Consider the following 23,394-nt stretch of genomic DNA (forward strand, 5'->3'; position numbering starts at 1 on the left):
ATGTCATTCAGTTTAATAATTGTTCTCAAATTGTGTTGTGTTTTTGACTTTTTAAGTGTTCTGTTACTTCTAAATGCTTTACACATTTGTTTAAGATAAGCTTGTCTGCTAGGTTCCATAGCTACCAAGGGTAATGCTCATTTTTATTTACAGAAACCTTTACTGGACCTAAGAAGAATAGCAACATTATTACTTGTGCTGGACTACTTTCCACCCCAACTAATAATCCATTTTTTCACATAAGTAATACGTTAACTTGTTTATGCAACTCCATTTGCATTTTGTATCTGCGTAATCCATGAAAGTCATCAAGTAACACAACATGTCAGAGTGGGTATGTACAGTGGTGGTTTACATTCATTGTGCATACTTTATACAATTTTGCCCATGATTACCACCAGTTTTGACTTATTGGTATTTTTGGAGTGCACTTTCTTATTTTGTAACTAACTATTGGCTATGGAAAGGAATAGTAGATTGATAATTCAGAATCTGGTAGTCACATTCTAAATTTGCATTTCACTATTACCCAATCTATTAGGTTCGCTAGGCAAATTTTGCTACTGATTCAAACTAGGGATTTACGGCATCTTGCCTTTTTGTGATTGAAAAGCCTGTTTGTGACTGGCTTGCAAATTGCAACTGTACGATGATCAGGCCCTTAGTTCCTAACTCTTAAGGTTGTTGGAGACGAGGGATAAACTCCCATTAAGTTAAGAAACCCACTTTCTAAGAAGTAAAAATCATTCAGTAAGGGTATCCAGGTGCTTGCAGGGTACAATAGGCTCAGTCGAAGAGACAGGTTTTGAGTGCTTTTCAGAATTCCAGAAGAGATGGGGAGGTGCAGAGTTGCAGGGAGAGATCATTCTAAGCTTTCGCTATGAGGTAGGAGAAGGAGCATCCTCCACTAGTGCTTATGTGGATGCCAGGAGTGTGGGTGATTGATAGGGTGGCAGATTGGAGTAATCTGGTCGGTTGGTGGAAGTTCAGGTGGTGGCTGATGTAGACAGGTCCCAGGTTGAGAAGGGCTTTGTATGTGTGGGTCAATAGTTTGAATTGGCACCTTTTCTATAATGGGAGCCAGTGGAGTTCCTTGAGAAGGGGGGAAATGTGGGTCCGTTGGGGGAAGTCAAGGATGAGTCTTGTTTGTGGTGTGAAGAAGCAGGCTGATGGGACTGCGTTGACCTGAGATTTCATGGTCAGTTTGCTTTTGATGGTGATGCTGAGGTTCTTGATGTGATCAGATGGGGAGGGTGCTGATCCTGGTTCTGCAGGCCACCAAGAGTCATTCCAGAAGGTGCAGGTTTTGCTGAAGATCAGAACCCCTGTTTGTTGGTGTTAACTTTCTGGCAGTTCTCTCACATCTAGCTGGAGACACTTATCATAGAGCTATGGAATCTGTCTCTGCTTATAGTGCGATCCCTAGAGAAGGAGAGGTATTGAAGAAGGTGGGGCTGAGGGATGAGCCCTGAGGGACCACACAGATGTGTTCTTGGGTTTGGAGGTAGATGGGGGTTGGTGGACTTTCTGGGTTCTTCCAGTGAGCTGAGAAGTGATCCATCTGAGGGAGTTCCCTTGGACACTGATATTGTGTAGTCTGGTGATCAGCCTGTGGTGGGATACCGTGTCGCGAGGTTGAGGAGGATCAGGACTCCCATCTCTCATTGATCAAGAAGGGCTCAGGAGTCATCTGCAGCTGCAATTAGATCAGTCTTGGTGCTGTGGTTATAGCAGAATTCCGACTGGGAGGAGGCGAGAAGGTCATGTTGCTCGAGATGGGTGGAGAGTTATTGTTGATTGCATTTTCCAATACGTTGACCTGGAAGGGGAGCAATGATATGGGCCGGTAATCCCTGGGTTCATTGAGGTCAGTTGATGGTTTTTTGAGTAAAGGTTTGATCTTGGTGTACTTCCAGTCTTCTGGGAACATAGCTGTGATTATAGAGGTGTTGAGCCGGGAGGTGAGTCCTAATTTTGTCTTTTCTGAGGTTGAAGTTGTGGTATGGACAGGTTTCATTTGGTGCTCCTGAGTGGATGATGTGCATGAGGGTGTGGTTTCCTGGGTGGTGAGGATGTTCCAGGTGGTTAATCGGGGTTCTGTACCATTAGCGGTGGGGCTGTGTAAGTTGAGGAAGTCAGTGGGCTCAGGTTGCCCTTGATAGGGACAGCTTTCCTGGTCAGATAGTGAGCAATGCATTGAAGTTCTGAACTCTCTGGTCAAGGGATGTGGCAGAGTCCAGGTAGGAGCAGTTGAGAGCATCGGTCTATTGGGCTTTGTTTATTTTGACCCACTTGTTATGGGAGGGTCTCTCTCTGGTGTGGGCGGTGGTCTGTGTGTTGGTGATGTTGAAGTGGATGATGAAGTGGTTGGTCCAGATGAGTTTGGTGGTGTGGCTGCAAGTGACATGATTGCTTGAGGTGAATATGGGGTTGAGTGTGTGTCCTGCGATGTGCATAGGGTCATGGAGGAGGTGGGTGGCTCCTATGTTGTTTGTGCATTTGAGGAGGTTGGTGGTGTTGGCGTCGCTGTGGTCATCAAAGTGGAAATTGAGGTCGTCGAGGAAGATGTAGTCATTTTAGTTGATGGCAAGGGAATCAAGGGAAGTCGGTGATGGAGTTGCAGAAGCTGGGGCTTGGTATCAGTGGCCAGAAGGCAAGGGTGCCTCTAATGGTCCCTTGCCATTGGGTTGGAGTTTGAACTTGAGGTATTCCATGTAGGGGTGAGGTCATCTGTACTGATGGTGCATTGGATGGTTTCTTTGTGGATAATGGTGTTTCCTCTTCTGGGTTTGTTGCTACAGTCCCTGTGGATGATCTTGTATCCTTCCGGTACTGCTGTGGCAATGTCGGGGTTGGATGATGGGTTAAGCCATGTTTAGGTGAAGAGGGCAATGTCAAATGCTAGGCTGGGAATGAGGTCCCATATCTCTGTGATATGCTTGAAAGGTCAAGGCATACGTGGACAGCGGAAGTCGCTTCCAGGGCCCCCTTAAGATGCTCATTCAGTAACTTTTTTCCAGTGTTGCCTCTAAACGGGCCTTGTTCATCCCTGGTTGTGAGAGGGGCCTTTTGATTCTAATGAAAAAGCCTTCAGAGAAGAAAAACAATTTAGAACAATACTATACATTTTAATAAACAAAATGACAATGAAATGAACAAAATCCAATTAGTAGAACCGGAGTTATGAACTTTTTACTTTTTCAGTGCAATCTAGCACCAAAAAGAACAAAGGGCCAAACGCAGGTTGACTGGGTCAAAGTAAAACATAATGGCCAACTGCTATGGAGCATTGGAGGAAACAAGAGGTTGATTGGGCCTGCTCTCGGCTTAATATCCAGATTGACAACACGCACTGTCCTTCCGCCAAAACGCTCCTATCCACCTTGGCAGCATTAGATCTTACTCAGCACATTACAGGACCTACCCACTACAAAGGCCACACTATTGACCTCATTTTTAGCAATCTTTTGGATCTCTCTTTTCACACTCCTTTGCCTCTCATCTGGACAGATCACTATCTAATCTCATTTACACCTTTCCGTGAAGCTTCCTCCTGCCACCAAACGTTTAAAAAAACTATCCGTTGTCAATGGTCAAAACTTGACCTTAAAAAATGGCAGAATATTCTTTGTTCTTCACTCCCTAATTTTAATGAACCCATTTTTGAATCTATAGACTCCTTTAACAATTGGATCTCCACTTCTTTAGACTCAACCCTGCCAATTAAGACGATGGTAAAAAGACCTAAACGCAAGCTCAATTTCTGGTTTACTCCTCAACTGCTAGACTTAAAAAAAGAATGTAAGAAGCTAGAAAGAATCTGGAGGAAAGACTGTAGTCTTTCCTCCACGGAACTCTATAGAGTAGCCATCAGAAACTACCATTACAATATTAAATTAGCTCAATCTTCATTCTATAGCACCAAAATAGAGGAATCAGCAAACTCTCAGAAAGAGATCTTTCACATTCTCAAAGAACTTACCCATATATCCTCTGATGAGTCGCCTATAGAGGCTTCTATTGAGCACAGCAATAAACTGGTGGTCTTCTTTCAGGAAAAAGTTATTGATATATACTCTTCCTTTACAACTATACCCATCCATGAAGCCATTAGCGATCAGCTCGCCAACTCCCAGCCTTCATCGATCTCATTTGCAGTTTTTCAGCCTTTAACAGAAACTTCGGTTATGAATCTCCTTTATAATATTAAGTCAGGATCCCCCCAGATCCCGCCCCTCCTACTTCTCTGGCATTGGCCTCCGACATTATTTTTCCACCCCTGACAAGTATTCTTAATCACCTTCTAACCTCAGGATCTCTGCAACAATCCCTTAAACATGCGGTCATTAAACCTCTTTTGAAAAAAAAAAAACTTGACCCTACTTTGCTCAGCAATTATAGGCTTATTGCTCTCCTTCCAATCCTAGCCAAAATCGTGGAAAAGCACATTTACATGCTTTCTCGAGGACTATGAACTCTTAGACTACACCCAAATGGGATTCAGACTCTAATATAGCACAGAATCAGCCCTTCTGGCAGTCACTGAAACCACCTGTCAATTGTTAGATCATGGAGGGCACACAGCCATCATTTTACTTGATCTCAGTGCCGCTTTAGACACTGTAGATCATAATACCCTCCTCCATAGGCTCTCTAATATAGGGTTAGAAGGCACAGCATTAGCTTGGTTCTTCTCATTCCTGAACGGTAGAACCTTTCAAGTTTTTGATCGCTCCTTCCTGTCCGATTTATTCCCCCTTACTTGTGGTGTTCCTCAGGGCTCCTCTTTGAGCCCCACTCTCTTTAAAATCTATCTTTCTTCCCTAACTAAAGTTGTAAAACCATATAATCTTTCGGTGGTCACATATGCTTACGATACCCAATTAGTGGTATCCCTTTCTAACGCCAAGGATCCTTCCTTGACAAATCTTTCTCTTTGCCTCGCTGACATTGGCAATTGGATGAACATGTCTAAACTGAAACTCAATGACAGAAAATCAGAGGTGATGGTTGTAGGGAATGGTGCCCTTCTAATCTTCCGGCATTGTACCCAGAGGTCTTCAGCAACTTTCCGCTCCCCAAGGATCATATTAAGAGCCTTGGCTTCTGGCTGGACTGTCGCCTCACAATGGAGAAGCAATCTAAAAAGATTTATTCATCCTGCTTTGGCCTCCTTAGAACTCTAAGAAAAATCTTTAAGGTGTTACCCTCTCTAGCTAGAAGAATTCTCATCCAGGCCATGATACTCTCTCGATTGGATTATGGTAGCTCCCTTTTTCTTAGTTCTGATTATGTAGTGAAGAAACTTCAGGTTCTGCAAAATGCGGCAGCAAGACTACTCATGAATCTACCCAGGCATCAATCAGCCAAATCTGCCTTAGCTTCCCTTAATTGGCTACCAATAACACAGTGGATTCATTTTAAGGCCCTCTGCATGATAAATAAAGCCCTGCATAACAAAGGTCCCCACTTCCTCGGACAACGCATCTCCCCTTTTATCCCTACAAGAACTCTGAGATCCTCTACCACCCAGCTAGTTCACATTTCACAGTTTAAGAGGTCATCATGGGGAGGTAACTCCTTTTCAGTCAAGGCAGCACGCCTTTGGAATTCCTTACCTCTAGAAATCCAGCAAGAACCCTTGGAACTACCCTTCCGGAAAAACTTAAAGACCATCCTTTATCTGACCTAACCTTTTTTCACTTTATATAGTTTACTTCCTGTGTCGGAGTTGTCACTTCCTTTTTAGTGCTGGGAAGCCTTCGAGTAGCTATGCGCTTTGTAAATCTGTTAAACTAAACTAAACTAAACTACCTTCAGACTTAAAAGTAATTTCATAAAAGTTCTTGGGAGGCAGATTTTCAACGGGATAAGGCACCAGACTGCATCCGAGGATGAGTCTTTAATGACAGGAAGTCACTGGATGGAGGCTCAGTGAAGCCGATGGAGGGAAATGCTCAGCGTGAGAAAAGCTGGATTTTCATGCTGAGGAGTGAGTTGTCATTGCTGGGGTGCTGGTTTTGTCGAACCCAGTGAATCTTTTTGTCTTTGGACTTACTTTTTTTTTTGGAGCTCAAAATACCCCACTGGGACGAGGTCCTGTTGAAAGGGATCTGCTGCTACAGAGAAGAACATGGGGGGAGCTGTGGCAAAGTCAATTCCACTGGTGAGGCACCTCCGCCAGATCGGCCTGTAGGTATATCCTGGTCTCTGGTTGGTTATCACAACAGTTTTGGGTTTTGGTAGGAGGCCCCTTTAGCACCACACCATCGGTCCAAGACCTTAGGGGGCACTCCAGCAGTGACCAGCAGCAGCAGGCAATTAGGTTGCAGGGTCTCTGGAGCTTGTTCTATGCCTGTAGCTCACACAGGAGTCCAGCCAGCTAGCTCTTAGAGTCACTTTGGTGGTCTTGGATTCAAGGAACAGGTCTAGTCTTCCTTCCTCAGAAAACAGGGGAGTAGGGTAGTCCTTCCAGCATGGGTGCAGAAGGGCAGTCCTTTTAGCATCAGGGCAGCAGGCAGCAGGCAGCAGGCCAGTCCTTTCAGCAGCAGGCAGAGAAGTCCTTCCAGCAGCATGGCAGCAGGGCAGTACATCTTCTGAGTCTTCGACAAGTACAGAACCGATCCGAATTGGGATGTGAGAATGCCACCTATTATCCCCAGTGTCAACCTTTGTGTAGGGAGCAAAACCTAGGCTATACCCTTGCCCTTCCTGAACTTAGCTTCCAAATGTCTGGGGTGACAAAAGGCTAGTGCCAAGTCCTTTGTGTGTTCTACAGGCAATGTCTTCAGAAGTGTAACTCATCACTAGACACAACTCCTCCACCCACCATCCTGCCAGGATGGCTCATCCTGTCACACCTAATCATCTTTTGTCCCCATTTATGGGAGCAATAAACATCCAACAGTGCCAAAGTAATTTACAGTCAAGTGACAGTCATGTGATGGACGGTACTGACAGTAAGGCACACTATTATGGGCACAGAAAATGCCTTATCACTTGCTTGTGGCCATGCTGCACCTCTCAGATTTGTGTTTTAATGTAAAATAACTAGATTTAAAGAAATTACAAGCCTTATTTTTCAGACAAAAGGATTGCATTACAAAAACGTATTTATATGTGATATTTAACAATTATGTCAAGCTCAGTTTATGAGAGATAATGCCAAATGTTTTAAGGGATTGGATATGGGGTGCCGGACCGAGAAGGAGGGCCTTCCCTCATTCAGTAAGCACTAGGACAAGAGAGGGAGAGTATGGAGTAATGTAGGTTATCAGTAAGAAATCCATCCATTACTTATGTGCAGATAATGTAATAGTAAAGAAGATGACACTGATGTGGTATAGTCAATTTTGATGTGATTATGAATTATTTGTGCAGCATAGCCCCACCTGTGCTTTATTGATTTATGTATAATTGTCTTTATATTGCACATTCACTTGATACAGTCCTCTGAAAAACTGTCATTTACGCCCTAGGTTCCATTTGGGAGTTTGGGAATTCTAGTTTTGTTTGTTCTTGATTCTGCCTTACTATGGTCAGACCATTGTACCAAGCAAATAAAAAGCATGGGAAGATCTAAAAGACACATATCAAGATAAATCAAAACACCATTAGTCCTCATTAAACAATTCCGAAATGCAAGTAGAATTAACTGGAATTGTTTTCATAGCAGTTTATTATGTATTCAAAAACCCAGATGGAATCAGCTGGATCCCACAGAAAGCCTTTGTAGTTAGTTAATTTGAATTTCCTGGAGGGTATGCACTGAAGATCTATTTATTTATTTGGGGGATTTAAATAGCACAAAAAACACAACAATTTTTTAGGACTAATGTTGAAGGATAATCATGATGGGCTTTTTATATAACACTAGGAAGTTTTTAAGATGTAATAAGCAAGTTAGTTGTACCTGTTGTTCGACACACAATTCGCATAACTCTGAAAAATGGATGGTGGAGTCATCCTTGATGAGATTCAAACTGTTGACCAGCAGCACATTAGCAGTTCTAGTCACAAAGATGAATTTGTCCCTAAATGTAAGTTTACAAACAAATTGTTCTTTTTGACAGAAATTCACAAAGGGACTCTTGGTAGACATAAGCCCTTTTATGGGTGTGGACATCTCTGCCATTAATGCAGAAAAGTCTGTATCCTTAAATCCAACTCCAAGAGTGAGATTGAGGATGTTTGAACAAGTGGCTAGTATTGGAAGCTTGTGAACACCCACAAATAAATATACTTGCGATCTTTCCCAAACTACTATCGTTCCACTATGCTGTCTGGAAAAAATTGTATATTTTCTTCAGAAAAGTGCTAGTATAAATTCTTATTCTGAGATTGAAAGGACAATGGATTATCCTCAAATTGGATTGGGGTGCAGAAGAAGGGGCTACTCTAAACTGAAAAACATTTTCAGCACAGAGAAAAGAAAATGTGCAGTTGAATAGGGGATTCCATTTCCCTTGTGTGGAGTAATCCACCACAGAGATCTCCATACATAAATAAATGGTATCCTGGTTTATACACCTTGTGATTTCCCAAGGAATTCCAAGAGGAATTTGTGAATTATAAAAAATTGTAAATCTACAATTGGGCACACTTTCAAATAGTTTAAAATGTTCAAGTGTATATTTACTTCTATTTTTGTGAATAAGCCTCCACATGTTTCAGCGGAGCCTTCAACTCAGCCTGGGCAGCATTTGAATGATGTACATACCTAATTGATGATCTGAAAAAAACGTTTTTTCAAATGACCATATTCCAAAGTTGAATACTGCCAAATTTAAACTTTGAGTTCTTTTCAGTGTTTATAAATGAATTATTCGGGCACTGATATCAGTATAGCACTGTAGAAACAGGAATTTGTAAAACTTTATTTTTGGAGTGTTGGAGTGATTGAAATGTCAAAAGCGCATGTTTGTGCCAGACTACACGTCATCTGTGTTGTGATCAGCATAGTTTTTGTGCAGGAAATGGGTCCCTTGCCGCACAAAAGCTAATCTTTAAGGCATTTTTCTCGTTGTATTTGTGGTGCAACCTGCAGAATACTTGCAATGACGGAAAAATAAGGAGCAATGAAAACAGTTCTCGTTACGCCTGCCGCTGAGAGGTGCAGGATTTTGGTGCAAATCACTGTCTGCAGTTCTTTATAGACAGGAATTTAGCATCAAACCCCAGGGGTGGTTATAATGGAATTGCCTTTGCTCCGCCCACAGTTGACACAAAGGGCCAGATGTAGCAAGCAGTTTTGCCCATTCTGTGTCTATGGGAAAATGTGTTCGTACATATGGCCCAAAGTAAAGCAAAGCAGCGCATTGTGCTGTGTTGAAGTACTTTGGATTCCAGACCAACCACATTTCGATTTGTGATAGTTGGTGAATCCCAGTAGAATACTTTGCGCTGGGTTGCGTTAAGAAAGTAATACAAACCCAACGGAAACACATTTGCTATTATTTGTGTTTGAGTATTTCTGACCCTTAAAAGGGCAGCAGTGTCCTAGATGGTGCCCCTGGAAAACTTTTGCAATCTATATTCACATTCTAAATCAAGTTCATACATGTCATGTAAATCAAGTGACGTGTAAAAATTACATCTTTCATCAACTGGCCAAATATCGGTGCAACATTACACTGCAATCAAAATAATCCGGTAATTTCAGACACAGAAATGTACCTTACAGGTGCAATCACATTGTCCAATGTCTGAAATATACTTATGAAGACCATACACGCTAACAAAGGAGAGGCTATATAATTTTCGAACAGCTACAATCAATAGGTTAGAGAACAATGTGCCACATAGAACCAAGTGATACGAATACGCTGACATCTCTTCGGCAACACTACACGCGAGAGATGGGGAAACTGCCCAGGGTGCCCAGGTGTACCAACGTTTGCCAAAATTCCCAAGAATTAGTGTATTCCTGGAACCTGCACTTTAAGAGTGACTTGATAAATAACATGACTTCCACATTTGGATTCCTAATGGTCCCACCTTTTCAGAAATGCTCCATATGCCCTTTTTAAATTAAACTCTTTCATTTTTTGACTCCTCATTTATCTACGATTCCAAGAACATGTTTGCACTCAGTAATAATGCTGAATTTTGGCATGCCTGAGACACCACTGACATGATTCATATTGTTTTTAAAAAACAGTGTACCCCCACCTAGGTCTGCAGCAGATTTCAATGCTCCATGTGTGATGTGCACTATGTCTGTCTAAGAACAGTAGAGAGAATACTCATAGTGCATTAATGCTTGCTAGGAGTATCAAAGTGAAAAGTGATTGCACAAATGACATCCCTAATTTACAGACTCGGGATCTGAAGGACTCACAATGTGCATATTTTCCTTATAATGGTGGAAAATCTACCAGATAGTTGGATTTATTTACAGCTAGTACTATGGGTGGAAAAAAGAATGTTCCCCGAGAGGAACTACTAAATCATACACCAGCAAACCAGTGGCAATCATTTTGCCCTCAAAATCAATGGGTAAACTTGCACCTAAAAAGATAGACAGAAAAGGAGTAGCTGAGATGTAGAGGAACACATTTCCTGTGGTAAAAAAATAGGAAAGTTTGAAAAATTCATAGCCCCTAACCTTGGGGCCGTTACTACTAGCTACCACTAGTTCATGCCCATGTCTAGTGTTGTTGAGTGTGCATTCTGAACAGAGTTAGAGATGACAGGCATATGCAAGAGAAACTAGGAAAGTCATTGGTTTACCTCCTTCATACCTAGAGACTGAATTGGGAAAATTCAGAAACCTACACAAGTCTTAGATGCAGAGACACCATTTAGACATAAGCTGCTTCTGCCCATGGCTGGCATTTTGATATCTCTTCACTCCCACTGTTACCGCTGGAGTCAGGAATGTCATGGCGGCTAAACCATCTAGAAGCCATGTCTATCTTTTGTAGTTTCCACCTGATGTCCTTCCCATAAAACGATACTATTTAGAGCTTGTGGATGAAATACTGTCCATGTATCTTCATATGCTCATGTCAATATTTCCACATTATTGTCAATCAGCCACATAATATTCAATCAGGTCAAAAGGAGCATTGCAGAGATTGTTTCTGACAAGTGTCAGGACAGTATTAAATAGCATAACACAAAAACAGTGCGCAAATATTTGGGTCTAACCACTTAGCAATATATGTAGGAATGTTCTGTGTGCGCATTCCCATGGTGCAAAACATATCAACGATTTGCCATATATAACAAAAGCCCATGGGTGTGGTATAGAATTGTGTTCTTAATTGTGAATCCCTATGCAAACATTAGTAAGTGCCAATTTAAGCCTGTCACCCCTGAATTATCCTGATGTCACCAGGGCTAGTACCACTCAACTCACACATATTTTCACTCAATAGTTTCATTAAAAGAAATTAATGAAAACAGAAACTAGCAGCAACACTCTATTCTCAACATGCAGCTGCTTTTTTTACTAATTGTAAGAAATTGGGTTACTGGTTGAGGGGGTTGAAACCACAAGCCACAAGCAAACCATAAGTTGACTTGTGCTCAACTCTCAGGTAGCTCAGCACAGAACGTTCAAGTTTAACCTAGAGGCAATGTGTAAAGTATTTGTGCAAGACTTCAAACAGTAACATAGTGAAAACACACCACAAAAAGCCCCTACACCAGCTCAGAAAAATAAGTATGTTTTAGTAAATAAAAAAGACTAAAACTGCTACAATCTAATCAGCAGAACCGAAAATATTATATTTTTAAGATTTTAGTGAAAATAGCGCCAAATGGCAGAAAGCACCAACTGTGGTTATCTGGTCATGTTTTACTGGGACAAAGTCACAATTTCAGACCAACCGCATTGGATCATGGGCCGACTAAAGGGACCCAGTTAGGCCTGTGGAACAAAGTACTATAAATCCTTTTTGAAGAGCGTTACTAGGATCCGTTTCGAAGATACGTCATGCAGCCTGAGTGATGTGTCTGGTGTGAGGTCCTGCACCATCATTGAGGACCCTATGGACCAGGGCTTGTAATGAGAGGTACGGAGTCGAGGATGTTCTGCACAGTCAGGCAATGCTTCAGTTCTGAAGAGCTACTATGCTGCAATGCTGAGTCCAGCATTAATATCAAGGCTGCCGCTGATGAAGGATGCAAGGGCCTGTGCCAAGGATGTGTCACATAGGGACGGTTCCAATGCAGCAACAGGCTGATAAGTGTCTGTGTAGCAGGTCCGATCCAAGCAATAGTAGCAATGTGTTTGTTCTGCTTGGGGTTGCACCACACAGCAAAAGAGATGCGGCAGATGCACGAGGTCCACAGAGGCTGGCAGAGCACCTTAGGTCTACTCATAAGGGTCCAGGTTTGGGCTGGCCCAACCTGGCAGGGTAGACTCATTGATGGCATAGTCCAGGTGCTGGGTCAAGATTGTTGAAACCTTCTGTCCTTGATTCAGCAGCTCAGTGGTCCTTCTTCCTGGTAGAGTATCCACAGGTCTAGAAGTGTATTGAAGGGGCGATGTTTGATGTCCAGTATATATACCCAGTGTTACCTTGGAAGTGAGGGAGAAGGCTTCTAGAGGTTCCTCTTTGAAGTCCCTGGGCATCCTTCCTTCCCTGTCCTGGCTCCAGATTAACTACAGGGGGTATGCAACCTTTTTGTTTGTGTGGGCAGGACACAGCCTATTCAAGTGTAAGTAGGGCCGTGCCCAACTCCTCCCTCCCATCCAGGCAGTGATGGCCCATCCAGACACACATAAACTGCCTAGAGTATGTGGCTATTTAGGAGGAATACACAAAGCTCAACTGTCAATTACACCTAGGCAAGAGATCCAGGTACAAGCTACAGTCACTAAATGGCTAAGGCAGGAAAATGCAAGCTTTCGAAGAGTAGCATTTTAAAAGTTCTAATGTAAAATCCGACTTTATCATATGTTAGGATTTTTCATTACAATTCCAACAACATCAAATTGAACTATCTATCTGGTTCCATTTGTAAATCACAGCTTATTAAATGTAATAAGGTAACTTCAAAGTCAGTGTATGAAATAGATAGGCCCTACAGTAGTGAAAAACAAATGTAAGGGTTGTTCACTACTAGGACCTGTAAAACTCAAACACAAATGTCCACCTTTCTAAACACACTTTACTCTGCCCCGTGGGCTGTCTAGGGGCTACCCCAGGGCTGCCCTATCTGCATTAAAAAGGAAGGTTTGGGCCTGGATAAAGGTTTATTATGCCAGCTTGAAAGGGCAGTTAAAACTCCACACGCAGGCTGCAATGACAGGCCTGATACATGTTTAAAGGGCTAAGTATGTGGGTGCCTCAATCAGTGCTGCAGGCCCAATAGTAACATTTAATTTACAAGCCCTGGGCAGATGTAGTGCCACTTTACTTTACTAGGGACTTACAAGTTAATTAAATATGGTGATTGAGGATAAGCCAATGTTACCATGCTTTAAGGGGTGGGCACATACACTTTAGCACTGGTTAGCAGTGATAACTTATGCAGAGTGGTAAGGCCAGCAAAAATGACATGAGTAAAAATGGGAGAGGAATGCAAAATGTTTGGGGGAGGACCACCCTAAGGCTGTCAGGTCTAACACTAAGGTTTTGCACAGGCATGCCACAAGAATTAAAAAGTGCTTGGGGGAACCCAGTATTTTATCTGTGGTCATTACCCATGAGGAGAAAATATCTAGCCTACACTTAGGTATATGCTATCAGTGTACGTGGCCCACCTTGCCTTCCATAGCAGTGATGTGTCTCCAATCTCTGACAGAAGGGAAAATTAAGAACTGCCAATTTTGTGAACCAGTTCAGTGCCTGGCCTAGGCTTCACTTCAAGCCTGTGTGCTGGCCCCTACTGACCCCTGGGTCCATTGAAGACATAATGATGGCCCGTTTGGTTCACTCAGGTACTGTACCCTAAAGACTTTCTTTAAAGTCCGTTTCTGGATTCTGAGATCTATACCGATTCGTCCTATCACTGCTGCAGCACTGACATGAGGACTGACATTGCTTGTTTGTGCACTCTACTGTGCTTTTCCCTTGATACTAGGAGAGCACGTGTCACCAATTGCCAACTTACATTTCAACGCCCACGGAACACTGCATTTGGCCATTAGCAGCATGTCTTGTGGCCAGGCCTTGCTCTTAATCTGCTGTAGTTGACCAAACCATGCTGTGCATACCTTTAGCTGTGCATTGCTGGGGTTGGTTGTAGGTTCTGGCCCTGGGCCAAAATCGCCATGGCCATTCAGCCCCCACTGCACATGGCTTGCTTATACTTTTCTGTGCACAGCCTTTGAACAGGCCCTTTACCACTTTTGATTATGTGCAGCAGGGCTTAGTTGAAGAGCTTGTACCTGGTTTAATTTTCTAACTACCAAATTTCATATAGAATAAATAAACTATGCCAAAGTTATAAGTGCATGACATTCTAACTGCCCTTCCATTTATGTTTGCATTTCCCCTTTGGAACTGCTCAAAAGGTGACATTACCAGTAATGAGCTAAACCTGCCAACAGTATGCCAAAAATATGTGTTGATTCATCAAACAAGGGCACCTTAGCAGATGAACACTTCTTGCTCCCAATCCTTGATGGGCCTCCACAAACCTGAGAAAGTCAAGAGTGGGCTAATAAATGCTACAAATCTACCAAATTTCATGTAAATCAATCAAAGGTGCCAACATTATTATTAAATCAGGTTTCCCACTGATCCACGACACAGTGTTCCAAATATACTCAAAACTTCTACACAATAGTCCCCCCCCCCCCACTAGACAGCCTCAGGGACAAATGGGAAAGAGACCTTGGTCAACTGGAGGTTGATGACTGGGTAGTGGTGTGTTGCTATCCATGGGAGGTGGCCATACGGTTAGGACTCCAACTCCTCCAGATAAAATTACTTCTCAGAGCATACATCACAAGGACCCAGCTGTATTGTATGACATGAGGTGACAATGATCTCTGCCAAGGGGGCTTCTGGTAGAGCGGTACCCTGCTTCATACGCTCTGGGGATGCTGCAAGATTCGAGGTTTTTGGAGGGGTGTGGGTGGCCGGATATCAGAGGACCTAAACTTTACACTGGAAGTCACACCACAACTGGTGACTTTGGCAATATAAGGGAACAAACATTGAATCAATGCAATGCACCCTCTTGTTCTGCAATGTTGCACTGATGGTAGTCCTCCGAGATATCATCAGACACTGGCAGTGGGATAGGATTCCACCTTTAAAAGTCTGGTAAGCAAAACTAGAGAGGTGCATGGGTGCTGAATAACTGGTGTATCAGGTCTGGGGATGCCAACACAAGTTTGAGAATGGGTGGGGCACTTGGATAGCAGCAGAAGATATGGATCCCTGAGTGCTTAAGGGGGAGGGCTGTAGGCACCATGTAGGAGGTGAAGGGAGGCGCTCTGGGCACTACCACGCAGAACCCTTACATAAGTATTTAGGGATGCTGCGGGGAATGCCCTGCTGTGCAGTGGCTTATACAGAGCTGAAAGAGGGAGCAGTCCCTCTATGTTTCAAAAACACTACAGATGTAACTTTATTTGCAGTGATTATTAAACACAGGATTGCATCCTCTTCCAGTCATGTTAAATTAAAAACAACTGCAGATTAATTCAGCAGGCAGAGTGGATGAATTTATTCAGTAATTCTGCATTGCAATGCTGTGAAAAATGTAATCTCTAGTTGGTAATGGTACATACCCTGTCCAAGTAGGGACCACAATCCTAGTCAGGGTAAGTCACATACACAACCTAAATTAACCTGTTCTCATCCTCTGGTAGGTTGGCACAAATCAGTCAGGCTTAACTTAAGAGGCGATGTGTAAAGTATTTATGCAACACTTAAATTACAGGGAAAACACCACAAGAAGACTCCATTCTAGTTTAGAAAAATAGAGAATATTTATCTGAGCAACACAAGACCAAAAACAACAAAAATCCAATAAGTACAGGTCGAGACAGGAATTTTTAAAGATTAAATCCAAAATAGTGCTTAGAAGTCATTCGCAGTCAAAAGGTTCCTTGAGGCTGCCAGAGACAGGTGCAAATCCAAAATCCAGGCCGTCCACGATGTAGGGTAGACTGGCTACAGAACCCACACGGGGGGTCTGCTAAACAGTACCTTTGATGGAGCAACGCATTGACGTTGAGGGCTCGATTCAGCGGTATTTCCCACACAGCTGGGTCACTGTGTCATCGAGATCTACTGAAGTTAATGCAATGTGTCATTGTCGAGCCATGCAGAGCATCATCGTCACACAGCACAGGCTGTGAATCCACTGTTGTCAAACAGTTTCTGTGTCGAAGAAACGATGCAGCCGAATTTCTCATGCACCGAAGTTGACGCTTCAGTTTTTGCAGAAATCAGCTGCAGAACCCACTTCTGAGCACCAGGACTTGGGAAGGGCACCCCAGACAAGGGTGGGACACACAGATGGCAGAGTCCAGCAGCACCAGGAGAGTTGCAGGCAGTCTTTGATGTCCCTGAGACTGCAGGAGAACAGGGGGCAAGTCAACAAGCCCTTTGAGAATCTTGGATTCAAGGATATAAAGAACAGGTAAATTCCTTCTCACTTCAGGCCAGAAGCAGCAGGCCAAACAGAGCAAAGCAAGCAGCAAAGTGTCAGTCCCTCCTACAGCACAGCACACGGCAAGCAGTAGCCCAACACAGCAATGCAGTTGCAGAGTGGCAATCCCTCCTGGCAGTACAGCAGTCCTTCTTCCTGGCAAGTTCTAGTAGAGATCTGATTTTGGGATGTCCAGTACTTATATCCAGTTGAGCCTTTGAAGTGGGGGAGACATCAAAGAGACCTTTGAGGATCACAAGTGCCCTGCCCTTTCATCTCTGGCTCTGGACACTCTACAGGGGGTTATGCAGCACTTTGGGTATGGTGATCCACAGCCCTATTCAGTTGTGAGGCAGTGCTAAGTTCCGCCCCCATCAAGCCGGGGACTGGCCCATCAGCCTGGTGATGGGCCATCAGGATCCAACTGTCAAACGTCATCACCGTTTGTGTGTGTCTGCCTAGAGGGAGTGCACAAAGCCCAGCTGTCATCCAACTCAGACATGTATCCAGAGACATAGGCAGAGAATGGCTAAAGTAAGAAAATGCCAACTTTCTAAAAGTGTCATTTTCAGACTTACAATTCAAAATCCAACTTCACCATAAGTTGTGATTTTAAATTGTGAGTCCAGAGACACCAAATTCCAAACTTCTATCTTTTTCCAATTGAAAGTTACACTTAAATGTTACTTCAAGGCACCTCCAAGGTTAACCTATGAGGGAGATAGGCCTTGCAGTAGTGTGAAACAAATTTTGCAATTTTTCGCTACCAGAACATGTAGAATTCAAAAGTGCATGCCCTACCTTTTAAATACACTGCACCCTTCCCTTGGGACTAACTAGGGCCTGTCCTAGGGGTGAGGTACATTTAATAAAAGGGAAGGTTTGGGCCTGGCAAGTACTTTCACTTGTCAAGTCGAAATTGCAGTTTAAAACTGCACATATAGGCTCTGCAATGGCAGGCCTGACCCATGTTTAAAGGGCTACTGAGTGGATGGCACAATTAGTACTGCAAGCTCACCAATAGCATTTAATTTACAGGCCCTGGGCACAAATAGTGCATTTTGCTTGGGCATTGTAAATAAATTAAATATGTCAATTGTAGATCAGTCAATATTACCATATTTTAAGAAGATAGCATAATCACGTTAGCACTGGTTAGCACTGGCAAAGAGGAAGATTCCTAACACCAACAAAAGAAAGGTCAGAAAACTAGAAGGCAAAAAGTCTGGGGGTGACCCTGCAGGACGGGCCATTTCCAACAAATACATTCTTCTCGGTGTATGGACTGGAGTGGATACTCCTCGTTGCTCTAAGGGCATCAAGAGGTATGAACAGGACTGAACTTTCTCCCAGAGCTGAGACAAAGTCATTGGGTATGGGGATGGTTTCTGTTTCGTTGACAGTATGACAATCTGGGCTGTGCCCCAGAGCTTATTTATCTTCAAACAAGCCCACGCTGTCACAGACAGTTGTAGCGTAAATTCTGGTTTGCAACCCTCTGTCACTCTAATCAGCCCGGCACAAATCTCGGTCGGAAAGTAGCTGCACTCAGAATTGGTTGTGAGTGACCACAGATGAGGGGTTGCTCAATTCTATGGCCACACCTGTCAGGTGCACAACAAGTTGGTAGAATCCCTTTTCCTGAAGAACCCAGCTAGCCCGTTCCAACTGGGCCTGCCATGGACCCTCCTAGTGGCTTCGGCGGGAGTGAGTCTTGGCCCCCAAGTGCTGATCCTGAGGTCCTGCAACCCTTGGCTGTGTCATGGTGCACTCCTCCTAACATTCTGAAAGACCGGGGACTTAGAAACGTTTTGGCTCCAAGGATCTCTAGAGGACAGGGACAGGCTTGCCAAATCCACTCACAGATGTGTGATGCTGATGGGCCAAAGAGTTCAGCTGTTACCACTCAGAAATGATCTGCACTGTCAAATCTTTTCAGCGGGACATCACAGAGTACGTGTCTAGCTCTGTTTGACTACAGCTTGCAGCTTTACCCTGCTGCCAGAATTCAAACTACAAAAAAGTGACTAAATCTGAACATAGAAATCTTCATCGGACAAAGGCGCCTACGTTATCCAGCTGGCAAGGTAACTTTTGATTTTCTCCCACCCAGGGTTTCTCCACCAATATTCAACAGCTTCACTGCGACCTTGTAACAAGGATATCCTGCCTCCTGAAGCCCATCTCTTACACATTCTGCTCCCCTGTTCCACTGAGGACATTTTAATTTTTTTTTCAGAGACTAGGGGCTTGATTTAGAGTTTGACAGATGGAGTTACTCTGCCACAAACATGAGGGATATACCGTACACTGTATTATGATCCCATTATATCCTATGGAAATCATAATATGGCAGATGGATTATCTTCTGAGTTTGTGACGGAGTAACCCATCCATCAAACTCTAAATCATGCCCTAAGTCAGAAGGTAATACATCTGACTAAGACTAATGTTGTTTCTGTATTCAACTTGTGCTCCTTAGACATCGGCCTTAAATCATTTCTAGGTAACAGTCAAGTGCAACCAGATAACTGCAGTTGGTGCCTGATGCTTTTTGGTGCTATTTTGAAATTTGAACTTTAAACATTCATATCTTCGGTTGCCCTTCTTGGATTTTTGTTGTTTTTATGGCATTCAGTTTAATAATTGTTCTCAAATTGTGTTGTGTTTTTGACTTCTTAAGTGTTCTGTTACTTCTAAATGCTTTACACATTTGTTTAAGATAAGCTTGTCTGCTAGGTTCCATAGCTACCAAGGGTAATGCTCATTTTTATTTACAGAAACCTTTACTGGACCTAAGAAGAATAGCAACATTATTACTTGTGCTGGACTACTTTCCACCCCAACTAATAATCCATTTTTTCACATATGTAATACGTTAACTTGTTTATGCAACTCCATTTGCATTTTGTATCTGCGTAATCCATGAAAGTCATCAAGTAACACAACATGTCAGAGTGGGTATGTACAGTGGTGGTTTACATTCATTGTGCATACTTTATACAATTTTGCCCATGATTACCACCAGTTTTGACTTATTGGTATTTTTGGAGTGCACTTTCTTATTTTGTAACTATTGGCTATGGAACGGAATAGTAGATTGATAATTCAGAATCTGGTAGTCACATTCTAAATTTGCATTTCACTATTACCCAATCTATTAGGTTCGCTAGGCAAATTTTGCTACTGATTCAAACCAGGGATTTACGGCATCTTGCCTTTTTGTGATTGACAAGCCTGTTTGTGACTGGCTTGCAAATTGCAACTATACGATGATCAGGCCCTTAGTTCCTAACTCTTAAGGTTGTTGGAGACAAGGGATAAACTCCCATTAAGTTAAGAAACCCACTTTCTAAGAAGTAAAAATCATTCAGTAAGGGTATCCAGGTGCTTGCAGGGTACAATAGGCTCAGTCGAAGAGACAGGTTTTGAGTGCTTTTCAGAATTCCAGAAGAGATGGGGAGGTGCAGAGCTGCAGGGAGAGATCATTCTAAGCTTTCGCTATGAGGTAGGAGAAGGAGCATCCTCCACTAGTGCTTATGTGGATGCCAGGATGAGAAGGGCTTTGTATGTGTGTGTCAATAGTTTGAATTGGCACCTTTTCTATACTGGGAGCCAATGGAGTTCCTTGAGAAGGGGGGAAATGTGGGTCCGTTGGGGGAAGTCAAGGATGAGTCTTGTTTGTGGTGTGAAGAAGCAGGCTGATGGGCCTGCGTTGACCTGAGATTTCATGGTCAGTTTGCTTTTGATGGTGATGCTGAGGTTCTTGATGTGATCAGATGGGGAGGGTGCTGATCCTGGTTCTGCAGGCCACCAAGAGTCATTCCAGAAGGTGCAGGTTTTGCTGAAGATCAGAACCCCTGTTTGTTGGTGTTAACTTCCTGGCAGTTCTCTCACATCTAGCTGGAGACACTTATCATGGAGCTATGGAATCTGTCTCTGCTTATAGTGTGATCCCTAGAGAAGGAGAGGATAAGTTGAGTGTCGTCTGTGTATGAGATGATGTTGAGTCTCTGGGATCTGACATTGTTGGCCAGGGGTGTTATGTAGGTATTGAAGAAGGTGGGGCTGAGGGATGAGCCATGAGGGACCACACAGAGGTGTTCTTGGGTTTGGAGGTAGATGGGGGTTGGTGGACTTTCTGGGTTCTTCCAGTGAGCTGAGAAGTGATCCATCTGAGGGAGTTCCCTTGGACACTGATATTGTGTAGTCTGGTGATCAGCCTGTGGTGGGATACCGTGTTGCGAGGTTGAGGAGGATCAGGACTCCCATCTCTCATTGATCAAGAAGGGCTCAGGAGTCATCTGTAGCTGCAATTAGATCAGTCTTGGTGCTGTGGTTACTGCAGAATTCCGACTGGGAGGAGGTGAGAAGCTCATGTTGCTCGAGATGGGTGGAGAGTTATTGTTGATTGCATTTTCCAATACGTTGACCTGGAAGGGGAGCAATGATATGGGCCGGTAATCCCTGGGTTCATTGAGGTCAGTTGATGGTTTTTTGAGTAAAAGTTTGATCTTGGTGTACTTCCAGTCTTCTGGGAACATAGCTATGATTATAGAGGTGTTGAGCCGGGAGGTGAGTCCTAATTTTGTCTTTTGTGAGGTTGAAGTTGTGGTATGGACAGGTTTCATTTGGTGCTCCTGAGTGGATGATGTGCATGAGGGTGTGGTTTCCTGGGTGGTGAGGATGTTCCAGGTGGTTAATCAGGGTTCTGTACCATTAGTGGTGGGGCTGTGTAAGTTGAGAAAGTCAGTGGGCTCAGGTTGCCCTTGATAGGGACAGCTTTCCTGGTCAGATAGTGAGCCATGCATTGAAGTTCTGAACTCTCTGGTCAAGGGATGTGGCAGAGTCCAGGTAGGAGCAGTTGAGAGCATCGGTCTATTGGGCTTTGTTTATTTTGACCCACTTGTTATGGGAGGGTCTTTCTCTGGTGTGGGCGATGGTCTGTGTGTTGGTGATGTTGAAGTGGATGATGAAGTGGTTGGTCCAGATGAGTCTGGTGGTGTGGCTGCAAGTGACATGATTGCTTGAGGTGAATATGGGGTTGAGTGTGTGTCCTGCGGTGTGCATAGGGTCATGGAGGAGGTGGGTGGCTCCTATGTTGTTTGTGCATTTGAGGAGGTTGGTGGTGTTGGCGTCGCTGTGGTCATCAAAGTGGAAATTGAGGTAGTCGAGGAAGATGTAGTCATTTTAGTTGATGGCAAGGGAATCAAGGGAAGTCGGTGATGGAGTTGCAGAAGCTGGAGCTTGGTATCAGTGGCCAGAAGGCAAGGGTGCCTCTAATGCTCCCTTGCCATTGGGTTGGAGTTTGAACTTGAGGTATTCCATGTAGGGGTGAGGTCATCTGTACTGATGGTGCATTGGATGGTTTCTTTGTGGATAATGGTGTTTCCTCTTCTGGGTTTGTTGCTACAGTCCCTGTGGATGATATTGTATCCTTGCGGTACTGCTGTGGCAATGTCGGGGTTGGATGATGGGTTAAGCCATGTTTAGGTGAAGAGGGCAATGTCAAATGCTAGGCTGGGAATGAGGTCCCATATCTCTGTGGTATGCTTGAAAGGTCAAGGCATACGTGGACAGCGGAAGTCGCTTCCAGGGCCCCCTTAAGATGCTCATTCAGTAACTTTTTTCCAGTGTTGCCTCTAAACGGGCCTTGTTCATCCCTGGTTGTGAGAGGGGCCTTTTGATTCTAATGAAAAAGCCTTCAGAGAAGTGGTCTAATCAGCTAAGCTAGGAGACGTTCCCTGCACATACCAATTTAAACTAACAAAACCACCGAAATTCAAACAATTATAGTCATCGCAAGTAACTATCACTCATGTCCTAAAGTAACTATAACTAGCCTTCGCCACACACTGCTGTAACTTCATAGATAACTTTACTAGAACATCTGAAATGAAATCATTGTGCCAACACTGTGCATGGCAGGGGACTGAGCTATAGTTACTTTAGGGCATATATGTCTGGTGAATTTTAGTGTATTTTTTTTGTTTTTAAATTGCAGTGCTTTTTTAGTCAATTAGTATGTTTTTTTACTGTAAAGCAATACTTTATTTCAATTCATTTGTGGCCAACCTAGCACCGTGTATGGCTATGCTCAATGCACCATAAGTGGTCAACTCCCACACTAGTTGCCAGCTGGCCATTGACCCCCATTTCATATTTTAAAAAAAATCTTTTTGCATCCCCCAAGTCTCCCATCAGAGTACAGGGTATCAGGCTTGCTCCTCTGAAAGCCCTGTGGAACCACAACAACCCTGAAAAATGCTTTTTTCAAATTTTTGGCCCAAGGAGGAGGTCCCGCTGGCACAAGCACAGGAAGAAAAAGGCCCTGGCCCTATGTATGCTTTATATGCCACAGTCTGGAAATGGTGGGTGCAACGTTTTCCTTCCTGTTGCAGATGCCAATCACATAGCCCAGTTCTGTTGAACTCCCACCGGACTGACCTATAGGAGTTCTTTTCTTGTTGTTTTGTCCCAGCAGGACTCCCACAGGAGTCCAAAGGGAGTCCTGCAACACTAGATATTGCTAATTTTTTAACATTTATTCCTTTAACAAGGCTGAACAGAATTACTATCGATCAGAAAAAACATGCTTTCTGGATAAGTATCTAGCTTTCTGCCCTATTTAGTGTAATTCTGTTCAGACGTTTTCTCTGTATCATTGTTCAGTTATCCCCATGGCCCCCTCCTTTAAGTATATATTATTTGTAAGAGAATTATGATTCTGTGGGAAAAATTATTTTGGCCCTAGAGGTGTTTCTGATCTAGGTATTCCTTTCCAGCCCCATTGTATTTTTATCAAACTAAGCTCAGTCCAGTATGGCTGCA

The sequence above is a fragment of the Pleurodeles waltl genome, chromosome 5 (genome assembly GCF_031143425.1).
Source record: "Pleurodeles waltl isolate 20211129_DDA chromosome 5, aPleWal1.hap1.20221129, whole genome shotgun sequence".
Lineage (NCBI taxonomy): Eukaryota > Metazoa > Chordata > Amphibia > Caudata > Salamandridae > Pleurodeles > Pleurodeles waltl.